This window comes from Castanea sativa, chromosome 7 (assembly GCF_040712315.1).
Source record: "Castanea sativa cultivar Marrone di Chiusa Pesio chromosome 7, ASM4071231v1".
Lineage (NCBI taxonomy): Eukaryota > Viridiplantae > Streptophyta > Magnoliopsida > Fagales > Fagaceae > Castanea > Castanea sativa.
Genome location: NC_134019.1, coordinates 26,415,905 through 26,423,615, shown reverse-complemented (window position 1 = coordinate 26,423,615; position 7,711 = coordinate 26,415,905).

Genomic DNA, 7,711 nt, shown 5'->3' with positions numbered 1-7,711 from the left:
TTGTCGAAGTTCTTCAGTTGTGTCTTCTTCTTGATTGTTGGCCATGTTTAAAATCTGCAAAACAAAGTTAGAATCCTCACAGGCCCTCCCTCACGTGTTTCACTTAAGAATTGATACACTCACACTTGTGTTTTCACTCTAAACGGCTTTTACCCTCTTATGGTCTCACACACTCTTGCCTTTTTCCACTCTTTTGTGTCTTCTTTAGTTCTTAATCGAACTTCAAGAAACTAATTCAAAATAATCCAGCAGTAATTCAGAATGAGAAACAACCAAAACTCATCAAAAAGGTCAAGAACTTGAATAAGGTGAGGAACAAGATTGAGAATTTTTTTTTTGTTTTGTTTTTGTTTTTTTTTTTTTTTTTTTGAAAAACTAAGACCACAATGGATTGAAAACGCCACACCAAGAATTCCTAAGAAACTCTCAAGAATCAAGGTGATAAGTTTGGTTGTTTGAACGCCATAAGATTAACTTGATAAGTTCAAGAGTTCTTTTAAGAACCAAGAGGAACATAAGACCTCACAAGGAGAATAATTTTCTGAAAAACCAAAATTTAAATTTTTAAAATTCGTACTACCCATCTATATACAAGTCCAAATCTTCTGTCCCACTTTTCCCACTCCACTCTATACTCCACCAATAAAAACTTGCTACTTGTTCACCTAATTAATTAAATACTACTATTAATTAATAACGGTAGCATTAATAAGTCAATAATGGTAGTATTTAATTAATTAGGTGAACATGTGGCAAGTTTTTATTGGTGGAGCAGGAAAAGTGGGACAGAAGATTTAGACTCTCTATATACCAAGAACAACCTTCCAAAAATATGCAAAGTCATAATTACAGCTTTAAAAACAACACAAAAATTAACCTAAACAAGTTTCCACGTTTTTTTTTTGATTCTTGGACTTTTAAAGGCAGTCAAACATAGCTAAATGACTAGATTTAATGTATTTTAATACCCTTTAATGGTCAGACCATGTTGGGTGCGAATTTACATGCTAATTAGCCTCTTTAATTGCTTTGATGACATGGACTAAGCCTTGATTATTATCTGAGCCCATCTTGGTCTTTTCAGAATCAGCCCAATTCTCTTGGACTAGCCCATTTAGTGCTTCCTTGAAACGTTTGGTTCTAAGTCTTGTAATTGGGCCACTAGGAAGTGACAAAGGGTCATGTGCAAATTCAACTCCATTTCCACGTGTATGATCATCATGACCAGCTCCTTGATTTGCATCATTCTCCCCCTCTTGAGAAGGATTTGTCCTCAAATCATCACCTACATCAAAAGGAGACAAATTAGCAACATTAATGCTTGCACTAACACCATACTCACCTAGTAAGTCAAGCTTGTAGGCATTATCATTGATGCGCTCCACTACTTGAAATGGTCCATCACCCCGTGGTAGGAGTTTTGAACGCCGTTTTTCTGGAAAACGATCCTTCCTGAAGTGCAACCAAACCCAATCTCCTGGTTCAAACACTACCTTCTTGCATCCCTTGTTAGCTTGATGGACATATTGTTGAGTCCTCCTTTCGATGTTCAGCCGTACCTTTTTATGAATAATGTTTACAAATTTTGCTTTCTTTTTGCCATCTAAGTTCACACGTTCACTCAAAGGTAAAGAAGTTAAATCCAAAGGTGACAATGGGTTAAAACCATAAACAATTTCAAATAGTGAAAACTTAGATGCAGAATGTATACTTCTATTGTAAGCAAATTCAACATGTGGCAAACAATCTTCCCATGTTTTCAAGTTCCTTTTAATGATAGCACGCAACAAAGAAGACAAAGTTCTATTTACTACTTCAGTTTGACCATCCATTTGTGGATGACAAGTAGTAGAAAACAACAACTTGGTTCCCAACTTTCCCCACAAAGTCTTCCAAAAGTAACTCAAAAACTTTGCATCCCTATCAGAAACGATGGTCCTAGGCATACCATGTAACCTAACAATTTCTTTAAAGAATAAATCAGCTATATGTGATGCATCATCAGTTTTGTGACATGCAATGAAGTGTGCCAACTTGGAAAGTCTATCTACCACCACAAAAACTGAATCTCTCCCCCTCTTAGTCCTAGGTAAACCTAAAACAAAATTCATAAAAATATCAGTCCAAGGTTCACTGGGTATTGGCAAAGGGGTGTACAAACCATGGGGTTTCAACTTAGACTTAGCTTGTTTACACGTGATACACTTCTCACAGATTCTTTCCACATCACGTTTCATATGAGGCCAAAAAAAAAATGATCATGCAAAATTCCTAAAGTCTTAGCTACACCAAAATGACCCATCAAACCACCACCATGAGCTTCTCTCACAAGCAATTCACTCAAAGAACACCTAGGCACACAGTTTATTCTACCGAAACAAAAATCCATCATGCCTATAAAACTTACCAAATGCTACTTTTTTACGTGCATTGAACACATCACCAAAATCAGAATCTTGTGCATACAAATCCTTAATGTATTCAAAGCCAAGCATTTTTGTATCTAAAATGGAAAGTAAAGAATACCTTCGGGACAATGCATCAGCCACCACATTTTCCTTACCTTGCTTGTATCTGATCACATAAGGAAATGTTTCAATGAATTCCACCCACTTGGCATGGCATTTGTTCAACCTTTGCTGTCCTTTCAAATGCTTCAAAGATTCATGATTTGTGTGAATCACAAATTCCTTTGGCCATAGGTAGTGTTTCCAATTTTCCAAAGCCCTTACCAAGGCATACATCTGCTTATCATAAGTGGGGTAATTTAGGGCTACCCCACCCAACTTTTCACTTAAATAAGCAACTGGACGGCCTTCTTGCATCAAAACAGCTACAATACCTATTCCTGAAGCATCACACTCAATTTCAAAAGTTTTAGCAAAGTTAGGTAAAACAAGCAAAGGTGCATTAGTTAACTTTTCTTTGATCTGATTAAATGCTTTTTCTTGTTCTTTCCCCCACTTAAATGGCACATTTTTCTTGATGCCTTCAGTAAGAGGGGCGGCTAAGCTACTAAAATCACGCACAAACCGTCTATAGAAACTAGCTAAGCCGTGGAAACTCCTCACTTGACTGATTGTTGTAGGCATTAGCCACTCTTGGATTGCCTTCACCTTTTCCTCGTCCACCTCAATTCCTCTTTTACTAACAACAAAACCAAGAAACACAAGCTTATCCGTACAAAAGGTGCACTTTTTAAGGTTAGCAAACAATCTTTCTTTCCTTAGAATTTCCAAAACAGATTTCAAATGCATTATATGTTCTTCCAAATTTTTGCTATAAATTAGGATATCATCAAAATACACAACTACAAATTTACCAATAAATGCACGCAAAACATGGTTCATCAAATGCATAAAAGTGCTTGGAGCATTAGTTAAGCCGAAAGGCATCACTAACCACTCATACAAACCATATTTAGTCTTAAAAGTAGTTTTCCATTCATCACCTTCCTTCATCCTAATCTGATGATAACCATTCTTAAGATCAATTTTTGTAAAGACACAAGAACCATGTAATTCATCCAGCATATCGTCTAATCTAGGAATGGGATGACGATATTTTACCGTTATGTTGTTGATGGCTCGGCAGTCAACACACATCCTCTATGTTCCATCCTTCTTAGGAACTAATAACACCGGGACCGCACAAGGACTCATGCTTTCACACACGTATCCCTTCTCCAATAATTCACATACTTGCCTCTGAAGTTCCTTGGTCTCCTCGGGATTACTCCTATAAGCAGGTCGGTTTGGAATTGATGCACCAGGTATGAAATCAATTTGATGTTCAATCCCTCGAATTGGAGATAAACCATGAGGTACCTCTTCGGGAAGGACATCTTTAAACTCTTGCAAAAGAGAAACAATATCGCTTGGTAAAGTACCGACGAGATCATTAGTACATAAAAGAGCCTCCTTGTACATAAGTATAATAAGGGGCTGGTGTGAAAATAATGCCCTCTTGATCTCACTTTTTTTTGCAATATAATTGAATTTTTTCTCTCTTGCTCTCATTATGGCCGAAATCATCTCTCTTTCTTTTTCACTCTGATCATTGTTTTTCTCTCCTTCTTTTTTTTTAAACTCTTTTTTTTTTTTTCAATTTCGGCCTTCCTTTCTTTTTTTCTTTTTTTTTGAGTAAGCAACAGGAAATAGAATGAAAATAAAATATAGTCAAACTTATCTTAGAACCAAAGCTCTGATACCAAAATGATATGAACTCCACCAATAATTGTGATGAAACCCGATAACAATGATGGTTTGGAACCCCAAGATCGTGTAGACAAGATTTGTTGAGCCTTGACTGATCATCTAATCAGATGAAAAACCAAGACTACGATGTATTGAAAACGCCACACCAAGAATTCCTAAGAAACACTCAAGAATCAAGGTGATAAGTTTGGTTGTTTGAACGCCACAAGATTAACTTGATAAGTTCAAGAGTTCTTTTAAGAACGACGAGAAACACAAGACCTCACAAGGAGAATAATTTTTCTTAAAACCAAAAATCAATTTTTAAAATTCGTACTACCCATCTATATACCTGGAACAACCCACCAAGAATAGGCAAAGTCATAATTACAGCTTTAAAAACAGCACAAAAATTAACCTAAACAAGTTCCCACATTTTTTTTGGATTCTTGGACTATTAAAGGCAGTCAAACATAGCTAAATGACTAGATTTAATGTATTTTAACACCCTTTAATGGCCAGACCATGCTGGGTGCGAATTTACATGCTAATTAGCCTATTTAATTGCTTTGATGAGATGGACTAAGCCTTGATTATTATCTGAGCCCATCTTGGTCTTTTCAGAATCAGCCCAATTCTCTTGGACTAGTCCATTTAGTGCTTCCTTGAAACGTTTGGCTCTAAGTCTTGTAATTGGGCCACTAGGAAGTGACAAAGGATCATGTGCAAATTCAACTCCATTTCCACGTGTATGATCAGCATGACCAGCTCCTTGATTTGCATCAAATTGGCTTGTGTTGATTAGCATTCACCCAAGGTGGACACTCTATAGACAAGCACCAGATTTCTTTTTCATTTGCTTCTACGTTATTCCACTACCGTGGCCTTTGTCACCAATGTTGCATGTGATAACCTTGGAGCATTGAACACATAGCCTAAAGCCTTAGCACCACATGGACACATGGCTTCCAAATTTACTAACCAATGCCACACCTAATAACTAGAAGTTAAGGATGCATGTAACACGATGGTGGGCATGTGCATAGGTAGATGTGAAAAGTCATTTGGAACCAAGCAACATGCTTGACTATGAACACTCACCTTGACTTGGATCGTAACCTCTACAAGCTTGTGTGGGTACAAGAGGGTTTTCATGGAGTCGCCACCTAGTTTTGCAATGGTCTAAGAACCATGTATACAACGTCTTTTCAAAGAAGGAATTTTGATCTTACTACCAGAAATATGGGTTCGGAGTTTAGGTACGTTCTCAGGAAGGTGTTAGCTAGGTACCCAAGACGGCCCAACCCTAAGGTTGGCCTCCCATCATTGTGTCTTATGTCTTAACCTCATTAAAAACATTTCAACACTTGTATCTGTAATCACACACACATAAGTATATATCTAAGCATGTACATGACATCATTCATCCCTAAACACATACATATCTACCTTTAAACAAAAGAGAGATAAACCCAAATGCATATGAGAAATCCTAGCACGTGAAACCCTATCATACATCTTAAAACAAGGCAGCAACCCAAACATGGCAATCATAAGATCATATAAACATTCATATTCAAGATCAAACATCATACAAACATGTTCATCACAAAAGATGCATGTTCATATCAATGCATGACTTACCTTTGCTTAACTTGCAGCAACTCAGCACCTATGACATTTAATACATGGACATATGAATGAATAACATTAAAACTAAGGAACCCTAATTTAGAAATATGATAGCAAATAAACATGCAAAACAAAAACTTTGGAAGTGTAAAGACACAAAAAAGAAACTAAACAGGACAACATGCGAAAGTAGAAGCAAAACAAACAAATAAAAATTAGGGTTTCTGGGCAACGGCTCATGCATGCAAGAACAGGCTTGTGTACACATAATTAAGCTTGCATGCGCAAGCAAGATTATATGCACACAAGTCCTTGCCCATAAAACCTAACAACATAGAGATGGGGCAAAACCTCAAAATTGAAATTCTAACAAACTAACATGCGTTTTAAACATAAAAACGTAAACCTAATCTAGAAGAGCATATTAAAACATATTCTAACAAACAAACAAAGCAAACAAGAAGATTTAAAGGCACAAAATAAAAGAAAGGAGAAAGAAGAGTTTAGAATAAATACATCACACAATGTTGGAAAAATACATGGAAAAAACGTGTTTGTATCTCATACAAAACATGCGCAGCAGAAAATTAACGGATCTACTTCATTCGCAATTGATAACATGTACTATGTAAGTTTCAGAATTTAAGAACAAGAAAGCATACCTCGGTGCGGTGAAATTCAAAACCGAAGATCAGAAGCACTTCGAAACACTTTTAATCTTCACTCCAATTCCACTTAATGCCCGTGATGTATGGTCTCTTGATCAGTTTTTAAGGAGAGAATAGGAGAGTGTCCAACACTCATATACAAACCATTTCATTATTTTTATGTTCTTCATGGAAAAACACTTGGTGAAAGGGTCTTATGAAAACCTTAATAAAATTCTATATGTTTCTCTCCTTATATATAACTGATTATCTAATTGGGCTAGCCTTTTGGGCCATTCCAATTGGGCCCTTGTGTGTGGCTTGGAGCGGGACCAAAAGGGACTAATAAGACACTAGCTTCAATGGGCCTTGGGCTTTTCTGTCAACTCTTGACAAGTCCAAAGTTGTCATTAACTATATTTAATACCACTATATAAATATAGTTGCACTCTAGGCCTTATCTATAAATTATATCCCAAGACTTTATTGTACATGCAATCCCTTCATTAAAATATTTGTAGTAATACAAAGTCATGAATATAGACTGCCATTTTGAAGATTACTACATCTTAATCCTTGAGTACCCGATTTAATCCTTTAAGTTATTCATTATATATTTATGAAATCCAATTCCATAAATATATACTTTAGTAACTCCTTACTAAAGTGATTGGACCCAACTCTCTGAATAACCAAACCCATTAAACTTATCTCAAGGGAATATTTTGTATCTTTGTTAAGAGACTATGAATTCCATCTTGAGAACATATGTTTCATCAACACTAAATGTGGCTGTCCAACATACTGAGATTTTGACCGTGACTAATAGATCTCACTTCTGATATATCAAATCAACCTACATCTTATGATCAGGTCTATTATTCTCCCAGGATTTAGAGTTGATGTAAATAGAAGTCGTGAGATTTATTATTCATTTGACAGTCGTTAGGAAAATAATAAATCTCACAGCAGTGTAGTTCAATATGTCTTAACACTTAAAACATATCAACATACCAACTAGAAATCTCTATTTCCATTATCAAAACAAATCATGTTAATTGATAAGTTATAGTCTTCGTAGATGAAATGCCCAATTTCATCACCGACTACGAACTAAAATTCTGAGTTTACAAAGAACTTGTGGTTTATATCTTTTGTGACTTTTCACATAAATCACATACTATGCATCTCATGGACTAAGATAATGTCTCATTAGTTCATTTCTAAATAGTCTCT